The 12,634-nt window shown below is 37.4% G+C and overlaps 1 protein-coding gene across 10 annotated transcripts in view; it reads left to right on the forward strand.

Annotated features, from left to right (window-relative positions):
* LOC310733293 (ERC protein 2) overlaps positions 1-12,634 on the forward strand; it is a 223,756-nt gene that overhangs the window by 197,835 nt on the left and 13,287 nt on the right. For all 10 annotated transcript variants that reach the window (XM_083554436.1, XM_083554438.1, XM_083554440.1 and 7 more), the window contains one exon: positions 3,321-3,458. The gene's annotated coding sequence lies outside the window, so the exon portion shown is untranslated. The remainder of the gene's footprint in view (positions 1-3,320; positions 3,459-12,634) is intronic.

Genomic DNA, 12,634 nt, shown 5'->3' on the forward strand with positions numbered 1-12,634 from the left:
ACTGTATGTTGAGTTCTTTTCAGAAGATAGTAAATGTATTCTGCTATACAAGCTTTGTGTGTGTGTGTGTGTGTGTGTGTGTGTGTGTGTGTGTGTGTGTGCGTGTGTGCGTGTGTGCGCGTGTGTGTGCGTGCATGTGATAGATCAAGGCTGCACTAGAGCATATTTATGAGAATTGATGCTGTTTTAAAGCCAAATAGTAAGTAAATGATTATTATTTGTTTAATTTTTTCTTCATTATTATAAGCGCATGTTTGCCTTTCAATTTTTTTTTTCCATAGCAAGCACATTTTAAAGGTGAAGGTCCCAACATGCCTGACCTGGCTGCTTTTAAAAAGGAAAACAACAAAAAACTGAAATAACAGTTAGTCACTCCAAACACCTTTCGTCATATTGCTTGCATAACAAACCCACTTCAAAGTCTCACTATGCCTCTATGTCTCACTGTGATTTTGTGTGTGCGTGTATGTGTGTGTGTGTGTGTGTGTACGTGTGCGCATATGATTTGCAAGCCTGATAGACCTTCCCCTGGAACAACACTTCAAAGAAACCCATAGCTCAATCTGCACAGAGACAGGAAGAATGAGAGAAGCAGAAGCGTGTATGCGATAGGATTTACTGTACTTACATTCTTGCTTTTCTACTTGTGCGCTATTGCGAGTTGTAAAAAAGCAGAGCTGTTTGTTCATTGAGAGCATGGCGTGGGTACAAATGTGTATAGAGGCTTGAGAATTTGTGGGTGTGTGTACACATTTCACTTGTCTAAAGATGCACATCTCTGAATATGTGTTTCTGTATATGTGTGTAAGTATGCAGTAAGTCATTGGTGTGTATAAAAAACACCAGGTCATATTTTAGACTGCAGGTCGCAGTCTAAAATATGTAAAAAAAAAAAAAGGTCAAGGAAAATTTACATTAAATATAAAATGGAAAAGTAAATTGTGAAGAGGACATACATTGAGCTTCTGATAAAGCAACATAACCCATAGCCTTGAGAAATGATTCTCATTTGCTGATTGGGTTTAATGTTGTGCAACCCGAATACTTACAGTCGGGGGTGTGTGTGTGTTTATGGATAGAACTCACCTTGTGCTGGCCACCTGTAAGCCATCGGCTGAAATTAGCCTCTTAAGCCGTGATCGTTTGCAGAACAAGCAGGATGTGTGGATCTGTGCACATGTGTGCATGTGTGTACATGTGGCTAGCTTTTGGCCACTCACAACATTTAGGACATTTATATGAAAAGTATGCATAAAACAAGACTGTACTAAATGTAATGAAGCATAATGACACACTCATCTCTTATCTTAAATAGTCCAATCTTAAATTATGTGGTCATTCTTTTACACTTTAAAAAAATTTTAACATTAGTTAAGACATTAAATATGAAATGTTTTTGTAAACAAACAATGTAGCTTGGTTAGAGGCTGTAAACTTGATAATAAACTATTTTTTTTTTTTTTTATTGTGTGTATTAAGTGACGTAAATCTGAAAGAATTGACACTGACTAGTGTCTTAACATGTTCACAAAAATTGAGCATAAACCGAAACCTTACTAAATGTTGATAATTAGCCTGGTTTTGATTTGCAAATATTGTAATTCCTATTTTTAAAATGAATTTATTTGGTTTTATTTATTCAAATGCACTTCAGTGCTCTCCTACATCAGCTCTCCAGGCCCTAGGTTCCTTGTTCCTTAGACTAATTTGCTGTTGGAGCTGGAGGGCTTCTTTAAGGGGGGCCTCATGTGGTGCTTGTTACAAGCCTGAAGGAGGGGGGAGGTTTTGTGTGGAGCCTTTTCGTAAATGCCAAAAGGTGATGAGGTGCATTTCAGGTTTGTGTCACACAGGAAGTCAAGAGGCACTGCACTTAAATGAAAGTGTAATTAATTCATTAAAACACTTATGTTCAAATGCACTGCTGAAATTTGAGACCAACTCTACCTTCGCATGGCACTAAATGTGATCATGTGTGGATACAGTCACACGGAACCGGCGACTCGGTTAACGATCCCATTATAAGCTGTTGTTTATGTGTATGAATGTAAGTGGTGCGGGATTTCATCTTAAAATATAATTAAATGTCAAACTGTCTAAGTTACACCAAAAAAATTATGGTTACCAGTGGCAATATTCTCTACAAGTGAATGTACAGATGCTTATCATATTATTTCTGAGAACAGGCAGTCTTTGTAAGGCTTGGGAAAGCAGAATAAAAAAAAAAAGACAGATACAATTTTGTTAAGAGAATTTGCTGACAAGTAATTTGATTTAAATTGCTACTAATGAAATTGAAAACGTTAACAAAAATAATTCTTGTACATTATGGGTTGTATCACTTTTTGCGTTATACACTTGGTATTTAAAATCTTAACACTCTTCAAGATATCAATTGCACTATTTCATAATGCGTACAGAAGATGAGGTGTTTTGCAGAAAGTAAAACTTTTCTCTCTCTTTCCTTCTCTCTATTCATTCCTTCCCCCACCCCGCCCTTTCCTTCTCTCCACGAGTGAATAGTGAAAATTGCCGTTGACCCCGGAGCTTTCAGGGTCTCCGTGAGGTTTCAACCTCTTTCAACCTCTCAGCTTGCTTTAGGTCTCCTGTGTTTGAAGGCTGATTGGTTGATTGCAGTCTCTGGAAAAAAAAATGTACAAAAAAATAAAGTAAAAAGCTGTACTGTGTAGCTGTAATTGCCTCCACGTCTCAGCATACACATACACACATACCCTTATGGCCCAAATGACTGAATTGGTGTTAATAGCATAATGAGAGAGTTGAATTGGGCTGAGGTCAAGGAGCAGTAGTGCTTCGGAGGGTTGGGTGGGAAAGAGGATGGATGAGATGTGAATGGTGTAACCGTGGAAAGGATGAACAAGAGGGCTGGGAAAAGATGACGGATCGTCCTTAGTTAGGATTCCATAGAGGATACTATTTGCATTACGACATGTAAGAGTCATTAGATCATCACTGCTTCTCATGCCTTTGAGAAGAGTTACTGTGCTTCAGGCTTTTGATGCTACAAAGAGCACAAAGAAGCAATCAAGTCAGCACAAATTGGCTTAACACAACAGATGTACTATCAAGCTTCAAATCAAAACACACACCCTGTGAGTATTGAAAAAAAAACCTCGTCATGTAGCCCTAACAAATGTGTACTGTAAAGTAGCTATTATTTAATCATCCTGAGTCATCGCGTTTGCATCATATGCACGTCAGTGAAACTGAATTTATACTTTTATTAATTTCCCAAATTAATCTTTCATTTTACAGTCCTAATCTTGTCTTTGTGGGCGTCTTGTGTGTTTTTATTTTTTTAGGAAGTCTAATGTCGAAGCTATAATAATCACTGCACTGTCTCATCCTTATCTCTGTGAGGAGGGCCTCATCTTTAACCCGAACGGAAGGGGAAAGGGATGATGAGAAAGAAAATAAGGAGAAGAGGAGTGAATGATCAGGTACCATTGCAAATCATCAAGATGATTCTTTGTTTTTTTTTTTACTTGATTATTTTTCAACCAATGCAGTATTATTAAGCAGAATTATATTTACTCACTATAGTTTATTCCCCTTACATTGCATGTAATGTACAAGGAGTTTTTTTTGTTACATTTTTCTCCTGATATGTACTTTCTTGAACCCTACAGTGTTGAGTTTGTAGCAGTCTTTTGCCATCATTTGCTCTGGAGTTTATTATTAATTGTTGCAAACGAATCCATCCAACGACAGTTAAATGGTCAGTGATTAATGAATGAATTTCTCTACATAGTATCATCTGTTAAACACCTTTTACCCACTAATAGTGCCTCTTCATATTACTTCTTTAACATGCCATCACTCAGACCCTAATGATCATTATGCTTCTGTATATTATGAGCAGCATGTCATGCTCAGAGTGAGGAATACTTATGTATTCCTGCTACTCCCCTGTCCTAATGATTTTCAGTGCTGTTGAAATCAGGGTTACTTTTAGTTTTTTTCCTTTTCAAGTTTCCTCTTGCTCATGAGCTCACCAGCAGCTGAGTAAATTCAAATGTGTCAGTTCTCTCTCACTTTCTCTCACTGTCTCTTTCTCTTTCTTTCGTTCTCTCTCACTTTTTCAGGGCACTGTTTTTGTTATGCTGCCAGGGCTTTTAGTCTCAGAACAGTTATTCCTGGCCACATATTCACAGATATAATGTTCTGACTAGCCACACTAGGTTAAAATACCAGCCATCCCTAATGTTAACTAAATACACTGTGAGTGAATTGAGCATAATTACCTAGAACAACATTTCAAATTGATTGCAATTAAGATGAGCGGAAAATGTGCATCAGCCCGAATGACAGTGAGAGCAGACTTTGAAACGAGCGCACCCAAATACGTATGAATGCATGAGATTCATAAGAATGTATTTTTTTTATTGTGTGAATGCATTCCATTGAAAACTATATGTTGATTTGTTAAATGGAAAGCTTTTTTTTACCCCCCACGCATCCACAAAATAGTACAAAGTGAAATAGCATGGCAGCAGATCTTTCATGACAATTCAGTATGAATTGGATTAGTGATAAAGCAGCTGAATTTTTTTCATTATCATTGTAAGAATGTTACTAAATTGTTTATGAAATATACTGTGTAGAGGATGCGGCGCTCTCAACGCTGCGGCCCGGGTTCGATCCCCGGTCAGGCAACCAACCCCAGCCACTCTTAGTGCCGGTCCTAAGCCCGGATAAATGGGGAGGGTTGCGTTAGGAAGGGCATCCAGCGTAAAAACATGTGCCAGCTAGCTAGCTAGCTAGCTAGATAGATAGATAGATAGATAGATAGATAGATAGATAGATAGATAGATAGATAGATAGATAGATAGATAGATAGATAGATAGATAGATAGATAGATAGATAGATGTTTAGCCAGAAATACATTTGAAAAACATAAATGAAATAATTCATATTGCTCTCAAGGACATAGACATAGCAACTTATTATTGTTGCTGTTTTCTGTATAAATGCTTTCAAATGCTTGTGATGCAATGTGCATAACTATGAATGAACACTGCTGTTACTCCTGTACTCCCCTAGTACTATTTGTACCGAACCTGTGAGGTTGTGAGGTCCGGCTTACACAAATTCTCCATCAGATCAAAACCTAGGGAAATTTGAAGGCCTTAGAAGTCTTATAGTGTCCTTATAGTGTGATTTTCTTATGTAGGCATGAGTGTGTATGAGTGTGAGCATTCCATGTGTACATGCATGCACTCTGTGTGTGTGTGTGTGTGTGTGTGTGTGTGTGTGTGTGTGTGTGTGTGTGTGTGTGTGTGTGTGTGTGTGTGTGTGTGTGTGTGTGTGATGTATGTGCTCTGTTTAAATATAGGTTGAAGTTAGGTCATGAAGTGATTTGAGAGAGATATATTTTTCTGTACTCATGCATCACCTGCTTCAGACACACAGTAATCTAGCTACGTTTGTCCAGGGCCAGGGCAAAGGTTTAACAGGCCACACATTTTCCCCTCTGAGCATTTGTGCACTGTCATGTCTTTGAAGTAGTGCTGTGAGAATTCTTGCTGTGTGAGATAAAGTACTACTAAATGAAAGAGCAGAGATGCAACAACTATTATTACAGCTTCTTTGGAATTAACCTTTATGTGTTTCCCTCTTTCTGTCTATTTATCTTTACAAGCTAGGGGTCAATAAATGACACACAAAAAAAACACACACATGTTTTACATTTACTATAAATCATATTTATAACATATATTCATATATAGTTTACCTCTCTACTCTTCTAGTCCGAGTTGTTTGTTCTTTTATCACATGACTCCCATATACTAGGGAGTCAACGATGTAAACATGACTGAGAACAGATACATTCCTGATCACCATCATCTTTTCTCTGCTTTTGTTCTATATGGTGGTTGCTCACCCTGGATACATTCATTAGGTAACACAATTTGAATTTATTTTCTATTAATATATTAATATGATATGAGGTGCAGTTACCAGCGTGACACTAAAACAGTGTACTTAAGTTTTTACTGCCCAAACTTCTTTACTTTAATTTGAGTGAAAAAAGTATAGTCAGTACTTCATGACATGAGTAGCTGTAGTTCTACTTAAGTGAAGGATGTGTGTACTTTTGCTGAACATGGTTATGGACAAATATGGATGCTTTATGTAAATGTATGTTCATTATTATTAAACCATACACAACCTAGCGCCTGAAGACAAAATATTTTGCAACAAAAAGCGAAATTTCTCATAGGAAATAATATAAACTTAGCTAATTGGCGCATAAGGTAAACAAATGTTTAATGATTAACAATGATTGTATTATTTTTTTATATCTGAGAAAAGAAAGGATGTTTAAACAGAAATGAGTGCTGCATTAATCGTGCTTTAATTAAATATTCCCGTTAAAATGAATTTGCATTAATGCGTTATTATTTATATATATATATATATATATATATATATATAGGGTCACCTGGTCATACTGTAAGTACAGTATGTGATTTTCGAGCATTGCATTCCACATATAGTCCCAATTTGCTCTTATATTTCACTCCACTATTCGGGGAAAACGTTCCACTAGATTTTGGAGTGTGCATATTTGCGTTCATCAGCCATAAGGGTATTACGAAAGGCAGGTACTGATGTAGGTAAGGAAACCTGGGGTTCAGTCAGTGTTCCAATTCATCCCAAAGGTGTTCGGTAGGGATGAGATCAGAGCTTTATAGCAGGCCACTTAAGATCTTCCTTTCTAAAGCATGTAAACCAGATCTTCAATGAGTTCACTTTGTGCACAGGGTTATTGCCATGCTGGAACAGGTTTGGGTTTCCAAGTTCAAGTGAATACAAAACTTTATTATAGCACATCCGAAGACGTCCTGTACAATTGAGTGCCTCCAGATTTGTGGTAAGATTATAGGTGCTTATAGCAGTGGATTTGGGGGTCAGCATGAGAAGCTTTTCTGTGTGATGGGACCAGACAGAATGGCTTTTGATTTTAACACCTTAGGTGCAATGAGCTTTGAGTAGGTACTAACCACTATCTAACAGGGTCATTCATAAAAGCTGCCAGTTTGAAGATGCTCTGACAGTCAATTAAACATCACAGATTTACCCTTTTCAGAGTCACTCAGATCCTTCTGTTTGCCTATTTTTCATGTTTTTAACATATTAACCTGCTACGAACTATATATTTAAATCAATTCAGCGATTTTAACAATTGATTTTACACAGATAATGCGGTAATAAAGAATAAAAAAGAACGTTCGATACAAGTGTCATTGTAACAAGATTTATGTACTTTACATCTCAGTGGTTGTAATGTTATAGCTGATTGCTGTAGGTAATGTATATTATTATATATGCAGTATATTGCATTTATACTAAAATGTTATTACTTTAATTAGTTATATTTAAGAAAGTGTATTTGCTAAAGATTTTCAAACAAATTTGTTAGATGTGCTTAGTAAAGTAGCATGTATCCTCTCCTTTCTTTTTCCTCTCCTGAAAAAAAAATGTGCAGCCCATTAATGTTTAAGATGTCAAATTTTTTTGTAAACTAAAAAGAAGTCATTGGCGCAAATGTTTCAACCATGAGCTCTTAGCGTCTTTTTTTTGCTTGTTTAACCACAATATGACTGCTTGAATTAAACATCTGATTTCTATGTTGACACTTGTCTGGACTTTGGAATTTGGTTACATCACTCTTTCTACATGCCTGCATATTTCATACGGATTTTGTTATCCGGTCATGCTAATTAATGCTAAGCACTAGCATAAATTGTATTCCACAGATGGCAAGAACAAGGTGGGGTGGTTAAGGGAGGGGGTGTTGTTTTGGGGTTTGGGTCATGTTTTTATAGCTTGTAAGGGACTAAATAACCCCTCAAGGAGAGGAATATCCTATTGCCCAGTCCCTGAAAAAGATGTTTTTTTTAAGCTTGTATTTTAAAACAATAGTTAAAATGTCAATGCAGAGTTACATTTAGGAGATTAGGTATAACGTTAATTAGCAGCAATAATAATTATAATAATTAATCGTCCTTATTAAGATGGCAGGACAAATGTGTGTATGTGTTTGTGTGTGTTCATGTCCATTGTACCAGTAGGTAGGCATAAAGATGCACACGGACACGAACCCACACACATTGTCTGGAAAAGCTGAAGAAAAGTATGCCCTGCATGCAGACCTCTGTTTTCCATGACAATAGCATCTGCCACTTCACCTCAGACACACATTATGTTTAGATTGACTGTTTAGAAGACTTGAGAATGACAATACAAAAAGTGTGTATGTGCTGATGAAAGAAATAGAAAGGGAAAGACAAAGAGAGAGAGAGAGAGAGAGAGAGAGAGAGAGAGAGAGAGAGAGAGAGAGAGAGAGAGAGAGAGAGAGAAGAACTGAAAGTAAGAGCCTCTTCACCTCAAAGTTCACATAAATGATCTCTGTTTTCCCGTTAATAGTTTTAATATGGAGCACTTTGTAGGTTATTCTCTCCTCTGTGACAGTTTGCTTACTTTAAAAACAACCACCTTCCCATTCTCTCCTCACTGCCTCTCCCTCTCTTTCCCCCTCTCTCTCTTCTCTTTCTCTCTCTCGTTTTTTTTCACTTGTCCACTTTGCACAAAGTGTAAAAGTTTGTGCCAGTGTGGCAGATGAATATTCAGCTGCGACGCATTACTCCAGCGTGAGTGTTTTGTGCTCGTCTCATCCTCTGATCCATTTCATTAGTGAATTGCTTTAGACTGTAAATAAGAACCTGTACTTACTGACTCTTCAATTCAGGCCCTCCGTAGATAATGATTAGTTAATGCTGTTTGGCACGGTACACTTCAGCTGTCTGAGCATGACTTTCCAGCTAGCTCACCACAGTCATTTTCTCACAGGTGTTAAGCTGTCTGTCTGTCTCTTCCTATCTCTCTCTCTCTCTCTCTCTCTCTCTCTCTCTCTCTCTCTCTCTCTCTCTCTCTCTCTCTCTCTGTCTCTTTCTCCCTCCGTGTGGGTGTGTATGTGTGTGTTTTGAACACATGTCTGGCTCCAGGTGTATAGGAATGAGCAGTAATTATACCTGTGAAACTCTATCCATGTACAAGCTGAAAGTTAGAAAAGTAATAGAAAGGAAAAAGAGCACTAAAACATACCGAGGCACAACTGATGTTAATTTACTGTGGTCAACTGAACTATGCCAAACACGCCAGCTAGTTCTTGAAGACAGGCTATTGCTGGAGGCGGGACATAAATGTAGGAGGAAGCTATTAATTGAGCTCTAAATCCCAGGAAGGCTTCTTATTGGCCAGGACGTCATGAAGGGGCTCTTTTGCGGGGTCTCAAACAGGATGTGACTTCTTGCTCTTTGATTGTATGGTTTTACGTTCTGTTTTCATTCGAGACTGTAGACTCCTCAGCCAGAGCCACCTTGGCTGTAAATTTAATCGCTGACAGCAACATAGAAATATTTCCAGAACTTTCAAACTCGAGAAGATTTACAAGCAGATACTGAACTCTGTCTTCTTTATATCTGTGCATAGCCCACATCCTAGGCCATATGGACCTTTTCAAATGCAGACTGCTACATTCCTTGTGAAAACAACTAAATCACAAAGAAGAATTCCCAGAAATTTGTCATGAGTTTAGGTCTTTAATGTAATGCGGAGCATAGCATCGTTTTTGATAGCTATGCTCTTTGGGGCTACAATCTATCTCACAGAAGACAAGTGCAAAAAGACCTCATTAGATTATGCTGCTAAATCCACCTCTTCATTCTAAGAGAGCTTAATGCATTACTCTACTGGAAACAGACAAGAATTTGTCTCATAGTAATGCTAGATTTGGTTCAGCTGACAAGCTATTTCATTATAAAGTCATTTAAATTAGAATTTAGTAGGTCGTGTTTTACTCTTTTTATGTACATTGTCCATCTAGAGATTTTAGTGCATCTAAAAATTACTTAAAATCTATAAGCAGCCCAGAAGTTTAGTAAGAAGGACAAGGTGTCTCTGTGAATGGAGCAGTATTGCATATTGCGAGCCCTTGAAAGCAGGAACTAGTGCAACAATCTGGATACAATCATGAAAGTAAGACAGATGATTGGCATGTCCAGGATGAATGACATGGTTTCATGGAAAGCAGGAAGAAAGAAAGAGAGGGGGGAAAGAAATGGTAGGGTGTTTGTGTTTTGCATGCTTGATCCTTGTCACCTGCACACTTTTAAGAACTGAGGTGGGATTTGTAAGACTGTGAAAGCATAGGATATGTTCATTCAAACACATTCTGTCCGGGTCCTTGTCTGTTTTTTTTTTTTTACTGCAGGGCCTTTTTAAAAGGGAGCCATTGCACAACGAGTGTTGTTATAAGACAGAGCAAGTATGACTGTCCCATCTGTCACATAATGATGATCATTACTGTGTGAGCAAAGCTTAACGGAAATGCGGTCTCAGTTAGTCATGGGCTGCTTAAGTCATTTCTCACAGTCTAGTCGAACGTATTCATTGTCTGTTCATGACACCATGGACACTATGCAAGCACATGGGAACGGATTAGCACTCTCCTTAGCTCTGTTTATAGAATCTCCCTGCTTCCTACGAAAAAATGAGATGATTCAGGTTTGTCCTTTTACCCCAAACTCTGGTGGAACTTTGGTCATCATTTTAATTAGAATATGTGCTAAGATGGCAGTCAAACTTTCAACAGCCTTAAACCCAATAGCCTTAACATGCACATGCACACACACAAACACTCACACACACACACACACACACACACACACACACACACACACACACACACACACACACACACACACACACACACCCCAAACTAGCTCTTTTATTTTTTATGCTTAAAGGTGAACACCTTCTCTCTTAACTCGGCTCTCTATGTTTTGCCTCAAGAGCAGATTGGGATCTTAAGGATCAGATTTATTTTCTTTACTGGTTCAAATGATTTGGTTCTAAATAAATTTGAAATGAAATATAAATATCTCAATCACTGAACATTCTCTCTCACACACACACACACACTTCTTACACAATGTATACACACTGTAGGCACCTTATTAAGACCACCATAGTAATACACTTAAATTTACTTGTTGCACAGATTTTGCATGATGGTGGAAGCACTCTTTTGACATTCAGATCCATGTTAGCATGATTGCTGCACATGTGTCAGCTGTTCATTCATGCTGCAAATAATCTATTTTACTATATCCCATTAATGCTCTACTCGTTTATGGCCATTGATTGCTTTGCTGGAGCTGCACTTGGTCTGCCAGTTAATAAACCCCTTTATTATAGTTGGGATTCTGGTGGGATAACGTGATTACTGCAACCCTTTTCCAGCACATATCAACATAGTGTTAAACAACTGTTGTTGGGGTTTTTTTTGCTTGGGCAATGGAATCCATTTAGTGAATCCTCAGTTCCAAGAAAGCATCCATTCTGTTCTCTTTCATGTCTCTGTACTTTAAGTGCTCCAAAGAGTTAGCTTTGGAACTGCTCTTGAAACGTCCACTTGTGCTTTAGAAAACATGGGTATAAATAATGTCTATGATCAAGCTGAAGTCGCAGCTTTTATGGTGAGATGCTCTTAAGTAAGACAGAGTAGAACCGCATTTATGTTATTTAGAATGAAACTAGACAGAAGCATTACATCTTAGCCCATAAATAAAGACAAATATGGAAGAAATGATTAGAGCCAGAACAACAGAGCAGCAATTGTGTCTTTACTTCTTGTTTAAAAGGGCAATATTTTATCCATTTCTGACCAACAAGGTGCCTGAACGAGTCACTTTATTTCCACAGTTGACCAAAGCACACGAATTCCAGCACCACAAATCCTGCTGGTCTACAGAACTAAAATCCAGTTATTCATTCATTCATTCATTCATTCATTCATTCATTCATTTGTTCATTCAGTCATGTTTAAAAGAAGTGATCAATACAATCTAAATAACCAAATAAAACCAACTTATGACAAACTAAATTAAGGATACATTGCTCATAATAATTAAATGAACACTTTTCTTTTTCTATATTTGAGCAACAACATGCTCAATATAAATGCCTGAAAGCAATAAAAACGTGTGCTATTTTGTGCATATTTTGCTTAAGGATTTGACTGTCAATAGTGGTTTAATCTATTCTAGAGAACAAAAGTAAAAAAGTTTTAACTTGTGTGTTTTTTTGTTTTTTTTTAACCAACTGGAACCCTTAAAAAACCATGACTTATTTGGGATAAATAATTATCAATGTTTACTGTAGACTGCAAGATGCCAAATAAGAATTCTAGCAGGATGCAAAATCTTTTACAAACTAACAAAACAAACAATAAGTACAAAAGAAAATCATGTCTCATATGGATTGCCATAAGGATAATCACACCTCTCATCTTTCTTAGAGCTCCATGTGTACCTCACCTGCTCACCTTTATAGAACAGCTGCTGTAATCATGAAGGCTCATCACAGGACTGAAATCTACAGGCACATATGGATAATCCTTTCAACAACCTGTTTGCCTTCATTACTCTTTACATGTATACTGTAATTATTTAGAATCGCACTAATGGGTACCATCTAGAACAGGATTGGTTCTCTTTTTATTGTTGGTTCCTCTCAAGGTTCATTTTTCTTGCTGTCTTCAAAGGT

This window comes from Silurus aristotelis, assembly GCF_946808225.1.
Source record: "Silurus aristotelis genome assembly, chromosome: 11".
Lineage (NCBI taxonomy): Eukaryota > Metazoa > Chordata > Actinopteri > Siluriformes > Siluridae > Silurus > Silurus aristotelis.